At 42.3% G+C, this 15,479-nt stretch overlaps 1 pseudogene; it reads left to right on the top strand.

The window, feature by feature from the left end:
- The window catches only part of LOC145865986 (uncharacterized), a 25,003-nt pseudogene extending 9,524 nt beyond the window's left edge, over window positions 1-15,479 (top strand).

The following is a 15,479-nucleotide window of genomic DNA, read 5'->3' as shown; positions in this document are numbered from 1 at the left end:
TAGTGCCATCATGGTTTTTTCTTGATGATCGATCTACAAACATAGTCAGTTCCCCATCAGGTAAAGCTAGATAAGTCAAATCGGGTCTTGGTACGACAACTTTCTCAGTTTCTGTTACACAATCATGTGGGCTGCCATCTGTTGCAATATCCTATTGTCAAATTAGGCATGTTCAAAAGAATTATCATACAAGACAAATGTCTAGCTGGTGACCTGTAAGCCATCTTATGTTCTAACAACAGTATGGATACGGCATGAGGAACTTTTAAAGTCAAATCATGATAGAGCACAACAGATGCCGAGTCCTCAACTGCCTGAGCTGCTGCCACCACAGACTGCAAACATAGTGGCATGGCTTGGGCTACTTCATCTAATCGGGAGGAATAATAAGCATTAGGCCTATTTCTCTCCCCCCCCCCGTGTCTCTGGGTTAGTACTGACGTCATGAATCCTTCCCTACAGTCTACTGTCTGTGTAAAAGGACAATCATATCTGGGAAACGCTAGGACAGAGCTAGTTGTCAATAACTTCTTTATCGTTACAAACTGGTTCTCAACCTCATCTGTCCACTTGATCTTATCTTTTGCTGCCATAGCTTTACCATATATCAACTCACTAAGCTTCCCTGTATGTAATGCAAAGTGGGGTATCTACGCACGACAATAGTTAACCTGTTAGGGCTAGGGGGCAGCATTGACACGGCTGGATAAAAAACATACCCGATTTAATCTGGTTACCACTCCTACTCAGTAACTAGAATATGCATATACTTATTACATATGGATAGAAAACACCCTAAATTTTCTAAAACTGTTTGAATGGTGTCTGTGAGTATAACAGAACTCAAATGGCAGGTCAAAACCTGAGAGATTCCTTTACAGGAAGTGGCCTGTCTGACCATTTCTGGAACTTCTTTGCCATCTCTATCATTTACTAAGGATCTCTGCTCTAACGTGACACTTCCCACGTCGTCCATAGGCTCTCATAGCCCGGGAAAAAAGAGAATGTCGTCATTCCAGCCCCAGGCTGAAACACATTATCGCCTTTCTCAAGTGGCCCATCAAGAGACACTAGCTTATGCGCGTGACCCCGACCGCCCCCGCCTTTGGGATTTTTTCCTCTGTTTGCCGAAAAGGAGATTCCCTGTCGGAATTTTACCGCTTTTCTACGAGAAAAATGACGTAAAAATTGATTTTAAACAGCGGTTGACATGCTTCGACGTACGGCAATTGAATACTTTGAATTTTATTGTCAGGAATTGCGCCAAGCGCGCGACACTTCTTTACTATTTCGGATAGTGTCTGGAACGCACGAACAAAACGCCGCTATTCGGATATAACGATGGATTATTTTGGACCAAACCAACATTTGTTATTGAAGTAGACGTCCTGGGTGTGCATTCTGACGAAGACAACAAAAGGTAATGACATTTTTATAATAGTAAATATGATTATGGTGAGTGCTAAACTTGCCGGGTGTCTAAATAGCGAGCCCGTGATGCCTGGGCTATATACTTAGAATATTGCAAAATGTGCTTTCACCAAAAAGCTATTTTAAAATCGGACATATCGAGTGCATAGAGGAGGTCTGTATCTATAATTCTTAAAATAATTGTTATGCTTTTTGTGAACGTTTATCGTGAGTAATTTAGTAAAATGTTAGCGAATTCCCCGTAAGTTTGCGGGGGGTATGCTAGTTCTGAACGTCACATGCTAATGTAAAAAGCTGGTTTTTGATATAAATATGAACTTGATTGAACAAAACATGCATGTATTGTATAACATAATGTCCTAGGGTTGTCATCTGATGAAGATCATCAAAGGTGAGTGCTGCATTTAGCTGTCTTCTGGGTTTTGGTGACATTATATGCTGGCTTGAAAAATGGGTGTCTGATTATTTCTGGCTTGGTACTCTGCTGACATAATCTAATGTTTTGCTTTCGTTGTAAAGCCTTTTTGAAATCGGACAGTGTGGTTAGATTAACGAGAGTCTTATCTTTAAATGGCTGTAAAATAGTCATATGTTTGAGAAATTGAAGTAATAGGATTTTGAAGATTTTGAAAATCGCGCCACAGGCTGGCAGTGGATGTTACGTAGGTGGGACGAATTCGTCCCGCCGGTCCCATAGAGGTTAATCATTCCAAGAAAACTCATCTGTTTCTTATTGAGTGGTTTAGGTGCTTCTAGAATGGCTGTCTTTCTGGTGGAATTAAGTGTTCTCCCTTCCTGTCTTATTGTGTGTCCCAAATAAATGACCTGTTCCTGCCAGAGCTGTAACTTCCTCTTATTAACTTTATGACCTTGTTCTGCTAAGAACACTAACAGAGCTAGAGTGTTCGCTTTACAGCCCCCCTGGGAGGGATTCGCCACCAATATGTCATCTTCATATATTCAAATGTGGCTCTCCTCTGGAGGGTCAAATCTTCCTAAATTACTCCTAATTACTTTTTAAAAAATCATATAATACCCTTTTATATATCCATTCCCTCCCTTAAAAGGTAAAGCCAAACCAACCTTGGCTATCAGGATATACTACTTATACTAAAATAAAAATACATTAACCTGTTAGGGCTAGGGGGCAGCATTTGCACGTCTGCATAAAACAATTTACCCGATTTAATCTGGTTACTAATCCTACCCAGTAACTAGAATATGCATATACTTATTATATATGGATAGAAAACTCTAAAGTTTCTAAAACTGTTTGAATGGTGTCTGTGAGTATAACAGAACTCATTTGGCAGGCAAAACCCTGAGACATTTTCTGACAGGAAGTGGATACCTGATGTGTTGTATTGACTTTAAACCTATCCCATTGAAAAACACAGGGGCTGAGGAATATTTTGGCACTTCCTATTGCTTCCACTAGATGTCACCAGCCTTTACAAAGTGTTTTGAGTCTTCTGGAGGGAGATCTGACCGAACAAGAGCCATGGAACGATGATGTCCCATTAGACACCTGGCGCGCGAGTTCATGTTGGGTACCCTCGTTCCAATACGTTATAAAAGAGTATGCATTCGTCCACCTTGAATATTATTCATGTTCTGGTTAAAAAAGGCCCTAATGATTTATGCTATACAACGTTTGACATGTTTGAACGAACGGAAATATATTTTTTCCCCTCGTTCATGACGAGAAGTCCGGCTGGCTTAGATCATGTGCTAACAAGACGGAGATTTTTGGACATAAATGATGAGCTTTTTTGAACAAAACTACATTCGTTATGGACCTGTGATACCTGGAAGTGACATCTGATGAAGAGAATCAAAGGTAATGGATTATTTACATAGTATTTTCGATTTTAGATCTCCCCAACATGACGTCTAGTCTGTATCGCAACGCGTATTTTTCTGGGCGCAGTGCTCAGATTATTGCAAAGTGTGATTTCCCAGTAAGGTTATTTTTAAATCTGGCAAGTTGATTGCGTTCAAGAGATGTAAATCTATAATTCTTTAAATGACAATATAATATTTTACCAATGTTTTCTAATTTTAATTATTTAATTTGTGACGCTGACTTGACTGCCGGTTATTGGAGGGAAACGATTTCCTCAACATCAATGCCATAGTAAAACGCTGTTTTTGGATATAAATATGAACTTGATAGAACTAAAAATGCATGCATTGTCTAACATAATGTCCTAGGAGTGTCATCTGATGGAGATTGTAAAAGGTTAGTGCATCATTTTAGCTGGTTTTATGGTTTTGGTGACCCTGTCTTTGACTTGACAAAACATTACACACAACTCTTGTAAATGTACTGTCCTAACATACTCTAAATTTATGCTTTCGCCGTAAAACCTTTTTGAAATCGTAAAACGTGGTTAGATTAAGGAGATGTTTATCTTTCAAATGGTGTAAAATAGTTGTATTTTTGAAAAATTTGAATTTTGACATTTATTTGGATTCAAATTTGCCGCTCTTGAAATGCACCTGCTGTTGATGGAGTGCACCACGGGTGGCACGCTAGCGTCCCACCTAGCCCATAGAGGTTAACCAAAATCTGGTACACATAAAGATCCAGGTATTACACTCTAAATCACCTCTTATAGTAGCCGAGTAGATATAACATCCTCCAGTCATTACTCGGCGCTGCTTTCTTTACCAAAAACATTGGAGAATTGCACTATGCTTCATCTCCTTCTCTGATTACTCCCCCTTCTACCCATTCCTCAAATATGGGAGTAATCCCTTTTATTACCTCGGGCTTCATTAAATTTTACTTCTGGTATGGTCTATGATTAGATTTCGGCAATACCTGTATTGGAATTACCCCTTTAATTAATCCTACATCTGCTGGACCTTGTGACCATAAGTGCTCAGGGACTATTTGTAATTCTAATTCCTGTTCTTCTGTTAACAGGTAACTTCTGTTAACAGGTATGCCTCTCCTCAGTTATACCCTCCTCGGATTATACCCTGATGAAGACAGCTTGGCTGTCGAAACGTTGCATCTGAGCTCCTAGGGTGTGCGGCTCTCCCTTATTTTCATGCCTCTCCTCAGTACCTCCCACATTCACTCAAATGTACCACAGGAACACTATTAGCTCTCCAATATAGCTTCCTACGATATCTATCGGTTGATGGACTATGCTGATCTCCACTCATCATGTCTGCCCAGTCTGTGATTCTCTTTCCCTTAAATATCCACTGACATGTCCTCCCACCCTTCTGAAGGTTCTTTCGCAAGAGAGACATGGGGGCCACACCTTTCCCTGAACAGTCTTTGTGTCTGATGCTGTGGCTCTACTTCCCCTGCTGCATGTGTACTGTCATAGTGGAACCACTTTAGCCCTATAATTCTCTCTGTGGTTTTAAGTAATGCCTCCTCATAGACTGGATTGGGGCCTGGGTGTCTATTATACCACAGAGGGCAGTGTAAGTCATCGGGGGGCATCTTAGTGAGGCCTGGTACTGCATCATCCGCAAGTTCCATCAAGGTTTTAGGATTATCCGTTACTCCCCCCCTTAACAGATCTTGACTCTACCAATAGCACGGTTCCCTGCAAACTACCATGTTGTCTTGAACAATGTGTGCCATCATTCCCCATTCAATGGGAGTGACAGCTACATTTAATTTGGTCATTACATCACGTCCCAGCAGGTTCACAGTTTGGATATCAAGACAGGGACGGTTGCCTCCCCTCCAGACTGCTCATGTTTTAAATTGATTGGTGAGGACAACCTTTCCATGAATTGATGTCCATGAAGCTGAGCGAACTATAATCTTTTCCCCATATATTCTTACTCCCTCAGGTTTATCAGCAGCACAGATCGCTGTACGGCATGCTCCTCTGTCACAAAGAAATTGTATTTTCTTTCCCATTACCGTCAATATCAACTGTGGTTTCTGTTCCTGTTGTAATGCCAAATCAATGGTTGCCAATTCAAACACTTCACAATTTGGTTCTGTTACCCCCTCGTCTAGTTCACTCAGATCTTCCCCCTCCTCTGAATCTAGTCATGCCTCATCCTCTTTTTCCTCCTTCCCTGAATCGGGCTGTGGGCGCCTATTGTTCTTCTCTCCCTTCCCACCCCGATTGTCACGCCTGCCTTTCCCCTTATGTCTGCAGATACGGTGATTGTGTCCTACTTGGTTACAGTATTTGCAGGGTGTTTTACAGTCCCTGGTGAAATGTCCTGTTTTATCACAATTAAAACACCGCTTCTCTCCGTCTCTGTCATCGTGTTTCCCTGTTTTTCCCCTCCTGTCTACAGAGTCTCTGCTCCTCCCCGCTAGTTCCCCTAGGGTTGCTACCAGGTACTCTGCTCTTTTCTGTTCTTTTTTCATTCTGTCGTTTTTCCCATCCTGCTCATAGTGAACGGCATATCTCTTTACCTCTGCCAGAGTTGCTGTTCCCTACCCTACTAGAGTCTTTTTTATGGTACGACTTATCTCTGGGCGCATTCCACTGAGGGAAGCTATTTTCAGTTGTTGGTGATATGCTGTATCGTTCCCCTGGGCTACTGGTGGCTCTATTAACCCACTGTTGGCATTGAAAACATATTTCAGCCTCTCTAGGTACTGACTTATGGTCTCACTGTCTCCCTGCTTACATTCGTGGACCTTGGAAAAATCGGCATGTCGGTGATAGTGTTCCCTCAGATTATTACACAGCTGTGCTATTTTGTCGGCATATGGCCCATCTGCTGCCCAGGGCAATACCACCAAATCATTATGTCCAGGTACCCACTGTCCCCGGACTGCTGCCCAGTCCTTCCCCACCAGCTGTCTTACTGCTCTCTCAATCTCCCCTGTGTCTAGCTTAAAGCTGGCTGCTAGACCTTCCAGATCTCTTCTGAACCCTTCTATACCTGTCTTAGGATGCACTACACCCTCTACGGCTCGGACCACATCTCTCTGTGTCCATGCCCTGTATACATCCAGAGTGGCCAGTGCCCCATCATCCCCAGCCCGTGGGTTTGGCAATGCTATCATAGGGTACTGGCCACTCTCCCCATCCTCCTCTATCCATTCTGAATCTCCCTGGCTTCTGACTCTGATTATGGGGATCCAGTCTACTGAGGGCCTTAGGTCTTCCACACTTATGTCCTAGTCCCCGTCTATCTTTTTCCCATTCTTGGGTTAATTTTCTGAACTCTCTATCCTCACTCTTTCTCCTTACTGGCTCAGTACTCTCCTCTCTCAACTTCAGTAGTTCCTCTCTCTCCTTTCGCTGTTCTTCCAGCAGCCTTCTCAGGGCTTTGACTGTCCTGTCCTCTTCACTATCTTCATGTCTATGTTTGACCATTAAGTTCGTACTTCTTTCTCCATTTTGGGCCAAAATAAATGTTCCTTTTATCCTTGGATTCCATATACCTCTCATCCCCAGTTAATTCCGGGGACCTCCTTTGAGGATTTACCACCCATGTTATTCAATTACCTTCCTTGTTATTATGCTTATTCTCACAATCTATGTGTGTGCTTTTACTGTTTTTATACTTAAATCTTACAATCTATATATTTTAACTTGTCCCAGACAACTTCCCATATACTTTTACTAGTCCCAGATGACTTCCCATATACCCCTAATAGTCCCAGACTATTTCCCATATATTTTGAATAGTCCCAGACTACTTTCCATATATTTTTAATAGTCCCAGACTACTTCCCATATTCCTCTAATAGTCCCAGACTATTTCCCATATACCCCTAATAGTCCCAGACTACTTTCCATATATTTTGAATAGTCCCAGACTACTTTCCATATATTTTTAATAGTCCCAGACTACTTCCCATATTCCTCTAATAGTCCCAGACTATTTCCCATATATTTTTACTAGTCCCAGACTACTTCCCATATTCCTCTAATAGTCCCAGACTATTTCCCATATATTTTGAATAGTCCCAGACTATTTCCCATATATTTTTACTAGTCCCAGACTACTTCCCATATTCCTCTAATAGTCCCAGACTACTTTCCATATATTTTTACTAGTCCCAGACTACTTCCCATATTCCTCTAATAGTCCCAGACTATTTTGATACGGGGTAGTTTCTTTTGGTAATGGCCTCAACTACCTTGAGACATTGCGGACCCAATTTTGTTCAATACTCAGCCCCCCGTTTTATATTTATCTAGATACTTTGTTACTTTTGAACTTTCTCTATATAAACTTTTTTTTAAACGGTATACTGAATATGAATCCTCCTGGACTTTAGTAATTATCACCTTACCTACACAAGATTTATACCGATGTATACGTCTAATGCAAGTTTAGATCCTACCCCCAAAATCCATGAATAAAGACTACTGACCTTATTCTTGCAGCTAAAAATTAAATGTAGGTTGGATCTTGTCACCATGTCACGCTTGTCGTTGGAAATGAAGGACCAAAACGCAGCAGGTATGTGTATGCTCATCTTGTTTTTTTAATAAATACAAAATGAACACCAAAATAACAAAGAACGAACGATCAACAAAAACAGTCTGGTAAGGCACAAGGCTAAACACAGAATAATCACCCACAAATAACAAACACACCCTCATATATGGGACTCTCAATCAAAGGCAGATAGACAACACCTGCCTTCAACTGAGAGTCCCAACCCCAATTAACCAAACATAGAAACACACACACCAGACTAACCATAGAATACAAACACATAGACCATCAACCAAAAACCCGGAAATACTAAATCAAACACCCTTTACACAAACACACCACCCCGAACCACATAAAACAAATACCCTCTGCCACGTCCTGACCAAACTACAAAAACAATTAACCTTATACTGGCCAGGACGTGACACACCACCTCTGTCGTGTACCAGTTCACCACTGGCCTGAAATAAACCCTCAATTCAGAGGTCAGGTCTTTGTCTTACGGATCCTGGATCCACCCGTGCACGGTTTCCAGCAGTTCCTTGGGACGACAGAGGCAGGTATTGAGATCCGGCTCCTTTCTCTCGGAGGACCTGAGCCCTAGGACCATGCCTCAGGACTACCTGGTATGATGACTCCTTGCTGTCCCCAGTCCACCTGGCAGTGCTGCTGCTCCAGTTTCAACTGTTCTGCCTGCGGCTATGGAACCCTGACCTGTTCACCGGACGTGCTTGTTGCACCCTCGACAACTACTATGATTATTATTATTTGACCATGCTGGTCATTTATGAACATTTTAACATTTTAACATTTTGACCATGTTCTGTTATAATATCCACCCTGCACAGCCAGAAGAGGACTGGCCACCCCTCATAGCCTGGTTCCTCTCTAGGTTTCTTCCTAGGTTTTTGGCCTTTCTAGGGAGTTTTTCCTAGGGAGTTTTCCTAGCCACCGTGCTTCTTTCACATGCTTTGCTTGCTGTTTGGTGTTTTAGGCTGGGTTTCTGTACAGCACTTTGAGAATATCAGCTGATGTACGAAGGGCTATATAAAAATAAATTTGATTTGATTTGAAATTTGTTAGGTGACCTAAACTGGCATATCCTTAACACCCCTGGCCATCCTACAATCCAAGCTAGATGCCCTCAATCTCACACAGATAATCAAAGAACCTACCAGGTACAACCCTAAATCCATAAACATGGGCACCCTCATAGATATTATCCTGACGAACTTCCCTCCAAATACACCTCTGCTGTTTTCAGTCAGGATCTCAGCGATTACTGCCTCATTGGCTGCATCCGTTATGGGTTTGCAGTCAAACGACCACCCCTCATCACTGTCAAACGCTCCCTAAAACACTTCTGCAAGCAGGCCTTCCTAATCAACCTGGCCCTGGTCTCCTGGAAGGATATTGACCTCATCCCGTCAGTAGAGGATGCCTGCTTGTTCTTTAATTATAATTTCCTCACCACCTTAAATAAGCATGCCCCTTTCAAAAAATGTAGAACTAAGAACAGATATAGCCCTTGGTTCACTCCAGACCTGACTGCCACTCGACCAGCACAAAAACATCCTGTGGCGTACTGCACTAACAGCTCCCCACCCACCGCAGCTACTTCCCCAAGCCTCCCCAGCTTCTCCTTCACCGAAATTCAGATAGCTGATGTTCTGAAAGAGTTGCAAAACTTGGACCCGTACAAATCAGCTGGGCTTGATAATCTGGACCCTCTCTTTCTAAAATTATCCGCCGCCATTGTGGCAACCCCTATTACTAGTCTTTTCAACCTCTCTTTCGTATCGTCCGAGATTCCTAAAGATTGGAACGCTTCCGCGGTCGTCCCCCTCTTCAAAGGGGGTGACACTCTAGACCCAAACTGTTACTGACCTATATCCATCCTGCCCTGCCTTTCTAAAGTCTTCGAAAGTCAAGTTAACCTCTTACATCTAGACGTTCCGCTAGCGGAACACCTGCTCCAATATCCAATGATGGGCGTGGCGCGAAATACAAATTCCTCTAAAATCCGAAAACTTCCATTTTTCAAACATATGACTATTTTACACCTTTTTAAAGACAAGACTCTCGTTAATCTAACCACACTGTCCGATTTCAAAAAGGCTTTACAGCGAAAGCAAAACATTAGATTATGTCAGCAGAGTACCCAGCCAGAAATAATCAGACACCCATTTTTCAAGCTAGCATATAATGTCACAAAAACCCAGAAGACAGCTAAATGCAGCACTAACCTTTGATGATCTTCATCAGATGACACACCTAGGACATTATGTTATACAATACATGCATGTTTTGTTCAATCAAGTTCATATTTATATCAAAAACCAGCTTTTTACATTAGCATGTGACGTTCAGAACTAGCAAACTAGCAAACTTCCGGGAATTTACTAACAATTTACTAAATTACTCACAATAAACGTTCACAAAAAGCATTACAATTATTTTAAGAATTATAGATACAGAACTCCTCTATGCACTCGATATGTCCGATTTTAAAATAGCTTTTTGGTGAAAGCACATTTTGCAATATTCTAAGTACATAGCCCGGCCATCACAGGGCTAGCTATTTAGACACCCGGCAAGTTTAGCCTTCACCAAAATCAGATTTACTATAATAAAAATGGTCTTACCTTTCCTGTTCTTCGTCAGAATGCACTCCCAGGACTTCTACTTCAATAACAAATGTTGGTTTGGTCCCAAATAATCCATCGGTATGTCCAACAGCGGCGTTTTGTTCGTGCGTTCTAGACACTATCCGAATGGTAAATCAGGGTCGCGCGCATGGCGCATTTCGTGACAAAAGAATTCTAAATATTCCATTACCGTACTTCGAAGCATGTCAACCGCTGTTTAAAATCAATTTTTATGCAATTTATCTCATAGAAAAGCGATAATATTCCGACCGGGAATCTGCGTGACTGTAAACGGAGGGAAAAACAGAAAGGCGGGGGCGGCCAGTGCTCGCGCCTAAGCCCTTTGTCCTCTGATAGACCACTTAGCAAAAGCGCTCGTGTGTTTCAGCCAGGGCTTTGAATTACGTCATTCAGCTTTTTGCCGCCTTCTGAGAGACCATGTGAGCCGTAGGAAGTGTCACGTTAGAGCAGAGATCATTTGTAATGGATAGAGATGGCAAACAAGTTCAAGAAATGGTCAGACAGGGTACTTCCTGTACAGAATCTTCTCACGTTTTGGCCTGCCAAATGAGTTCTGTTATACTCACAGACACCATTCAAACAGTTTTAGAAACTTTGGAGTGTTTTCTATCCAAAGCTAATAATTATACGCATATTCTAGTTTCTGGGCAGGACTAATAATCAGATTAAATCGGGTACGTTTTTTATCCAGCCGTGAAAATACTGCCCCCTAGCCATAAGAGGTTAACAAACAGATCACTGACCATTTTGAATCCCATCGTACCTTCTCCGCTGTGCAATCCAGTTTCCGAGCTAGTCACAGGTGCACCTCAGCCACGCTCAAGGTACTAAATGATATCATAACCGCCATCGATAAAAGACAGTACTGTGCAGCCGTCTTCATCAACCTGGCCAAGGCTTTCGACTCTGTCAATCACCGTATTCTTATCGGCAGACTCAATAGCCTTGGTTTCTCAAATGACTGACTCCCCTGGTTCACCAGCTACTTCTCAGACAGAGTTCAGTGTGTCAAATCGGAGGGCCTGTTGTCCGGACCTCTGGCAGTCTCTATGGGAGTACCACAGGGTTCAATTCTCGGACCGACTCTTTTCTCTGTATATACCAATGATGTTGCTCTTGCTGCGGGTGATTCTTTGATCAACCTCTACGCAGAAGACACCATTCTGTTTACATCTGGCCCATTCTGTTTACACTGTGTTTGCAAACCTCCAAACGAGCTTCAATGCCATACAACACTCCTTCCATGGCCTCCAACTGCTCTTAAACGCTAGTAGAACTAAATGTATGCTCTTCAACCGATCGCTGCCTGCACCCGCCCATCCAGCATCACTACTCTGGACGTTTCTGACTTAGAATATGTGGACAACTATAAATACCTAGGTGTCTTGCTAGACTGTAAACTCTCCTTCCAGGCTAATATTAAGCATTTCCAATCCAAAATGTAATCTAGAATCGGCTTCCTATTTCGCAACAAAGCCTCTTTCACTCACGCTGCCAAACATACCCTCGTAAAACTGACTATCCTACCGATCCTTGACTTTGGCGATGTCATTTTCAAAATAGCCTCCAACACTCTACTCAGCAAACTGGATGCAGTCTATCACAGTGCCATCCGTTTTGTCACCAAAGCCCCATATACCACCCACCACTGGGACCTGTATGCTCTCGTCGGCTGGCCCTCGCTACATATTCGTCGCCAAACCCACTGGCTCCAGGTCATCTATAAGTCTTTGCTAGGCCGCCTTAACTCAGCTCACTGGTCACCATAGCAACACCCACCCATAGCACGCGCTCCAGCAGGTATATCTCACTGGTCATCCCCAAAGCCAACACCTACTTTGGACACATTTCTTTCCAGTTCTCTGCTGCCAATCACTGGAACGAATTGCAAAAATTTCTGAAGTTGGAGACTTATATCTCCCTCACTAACTTTAAGCATCAGCTATCTGAGCAGCTTACCGATCGCTGCAGCTGTACACAGCCCATCTGTAAATAGCCCATCCAACTGCCTACCTCATCCCCATGTTTTTATTTACTTTCTCTGCTCTTTTGCACACCAGTATTTCTACTTGCACATCATCATCTGCACATCCATCACTTCAGTGTTAAATTGTAATTACTTCGCTACTATGGCCTATTTATTGCTTTTCCTCCGTACTCCAGATTTTTCTATTGTGTTATTGACTGTTCGTTTGTTTATCCCATGTGTAACTCTGTTGTGTTTTTGTCGCACTGCTTTGCTTTATCTTGGCCAGGTCGCAGTTGTAAATGAGAACTTGTTCTCGACTGGCCTACCTGGTTAAATAAAGGTGAAATAAAAAATAAAATCTTAACTTTATTGACAACACCCAAATGGATACTGTCATTAACACGGTTCTTCAATAATTACACACAATTCATAATACTGTAGCAAATATTATATTAAACAGGACATTCAAATGAGCCTTACAATTATAATCCAAAGTAGTGTGAAATGAACTCATCATCAACCTGGAAATGGAGGTTACTCCCCTGAGTTTTCCCCCATTCACATTCAGAATACATTGTGAAAAACTAAAATCTTTGCTCACCATTTTTGCTCCTGGCAGATATACTACATCCATAACTATCGGTTTCTTCATTAGCAGGGAGGAGTTTCTGCAATCAAATTGCCCTCGTGCTGCAATTTTAGCAAACACAGAAAGGGGCCTATATTGGAGACCAATTAGTCGTCTGGCACACTGCTTAGAGTTTCAACAACATGAATAACTTATTTCTAGCCTACAATCATCGATGTCACTACTAATGTGAAAAGAAGACAAAATATGACTATTCCTACTCATTTTAAGACAATTGTCAAATAATTTTAACATTCATTACAGACGTCAATTGTTGTACAACATCATGGCTCCACTGTTGGCATCACCTTTTACAGTGGATTTCCGCTGTTGTGGGCCTTTAATCATCTGTCTGACTTTGTTGTTCACACAGGAGAGAGACGGGACTATCGTGGATCCTCTGGGGAGCCTCAACAACCTCGTGATGCTGAAGAGGCAGAGAAGAGTCTCTCCAGATCAGAACACCTCAATAAACACCTGCAAAGACCCACAGGGAAGAGAACTCACTGCTGCTCTGACTGTGGGAAGAGATTCACCTCATCAGGCATTAAAATTCATCAGAGAACACACACAGGAGAGAAACCTTACAGCTGTGATCAATGTGGGAAGAGTTTTACTTCATCTGGCTCTCTGAATCTACACCAGAGAACACACACAGGAGAGAAACCTTATAGCTGTGATCAATGTGGGAAGAGTTTTGGTCAATCTTGCCATCTGACTCAACACCAGAGAATACACACAGGAGAGAAACCTTATAGCTGTGATCAATGTGGGAAGAGTTTTGGCCAATCTTGCCATCTGACTCAACACCAGAGAATACACACAGGAGAGAAACCTTATAGCTGTGATCAATGTGGGAAGAGTTTTGGTCAATCTAGAGAGCTGACAGTGCACCAGAGAATACACACAGGAGAGAAACCTTATAGCTGTGGTCAATGTGGGAAGAGTTTTGGTCATTCTGGACAGCTGACAGTGCACCAGAGAACACACACAGGAGAGAAATCTTACAGCTGTGATCAATGTGGGATGAGTTATACTACATCTGGCTCTCTGAATCTACACCAGAGAACACACACAGGAGAGAAATCTTATATCTGTGATCAATGTGGGAAGAGTTTTGGTCGATCTTGCCATCTGACTCAACACCAGAGAATACACACAGGAGAGAAACCTTCCAGCTGTGATCAGTGTGGGAATAGTTTTACTACATCTGGCTCTCTGACTTTACACCGGAGAATACACACAGGAGAGAAACCTTATAGCTGTAATCAATGTGGGAAGAGTTTTACTACATCTAGCCAGCTGACTTTACACCAGAGAATACACACAGGAGAGAAACCTTATAGCTGTGGTCAATGTGGGAAGAGTTTTGGTCAATCTAGCCAGCTGACATTACACCAGACAACACACACAGGAGAGAAACCTTATAGTTGTGGTAAATGTGGGAAGAGTTTTTGTCAATCTGGCAATCTGACAGTGCACCAGAGAACACACACAGGGGAGTAATCTTATAGCTGTGATCAATGTGGGAAGAGTTTTGGTCAATCTAGCCAGCTGACATTACACCAGAGAACACACTGTATTGTATATATACAATAAATGTATTGGAGATGAGTTTTGTTTGGGCTCGTTCCAAGGGGACGAGAGTTCTAGAAGCTCGTGAGTTTTAGGATTCTATAGAAAGAGAAAGGATAAAAAAGTATGATTGTATATTATTATTTAGAAATACGTGTAGCCAGTAGACACCATGTTTATATTGTAGAAGGTGAAGCTTTGTAGATGATTACGTGAAATGGAAGTTGTAGAGATCTGAATGATCGGCTATGAAAAGCCAACTGACATTTACTCCTGAGGTGCTGACCTGTTGCACCCTCGACAACCACTGTGATTATTATTATTTGACCCTGCTGGTCATCTATGAACATTTGAACATCTTGGCCATGTTGTGTTCTAATCTCCACCCGGCACAGCCAGAAGAGGACTGGCCACCCCTCATAGCCTGGTTTCTTCCTTGGTTTTGGCCTTTCTAGGGAGTTTTTCCTAGCCACCGTGCTTCTACGCCTGCATTGCTTGCTGTTTGGGGTTTTAGGCTGGGTTTCTGTACAGCACTTTGAGATATCAGCTGATGTAAGAAGGGCTTTATAAATACATTTGATTGATTGATTGTACAACTGAATACATTCAACTGAAATGTGTCTTGGGTGCACTGATTGGTGTCACCTCGTTAGTCAGTATGTGTTACACCTGTGCTGGCTTGTCCATCTCGTTAGTGGGAAGGTGTTTCACCTGAGCTGGTCCAGGTTCTATTTAAGAGTGTCTGGCCCAGTGCTCCAGTTGTCTTGATACATGTGGAGAGTCAACACCTTTAGTTGCTCCACCTTTTTGG

This window comes from Salmo salar, unplaced genomic scaffold, assembly GCF_965601325.2.
Source record: "Salmo salar unplaced genomic scaffold, fSalSal1 ptg000117l, whole genome shotgun sequence".
Taxonomy (NCBI): Eukaryota; Metazoa; Chordata; class Actinopteri; order Salmoniformes; family Salmonidae; genus Salmo; species Salmo salar.
Note: the sequence above shows the minus strand (reverse complement) of the source record. Positions and strands in the feature narration are given on the sequence as shown.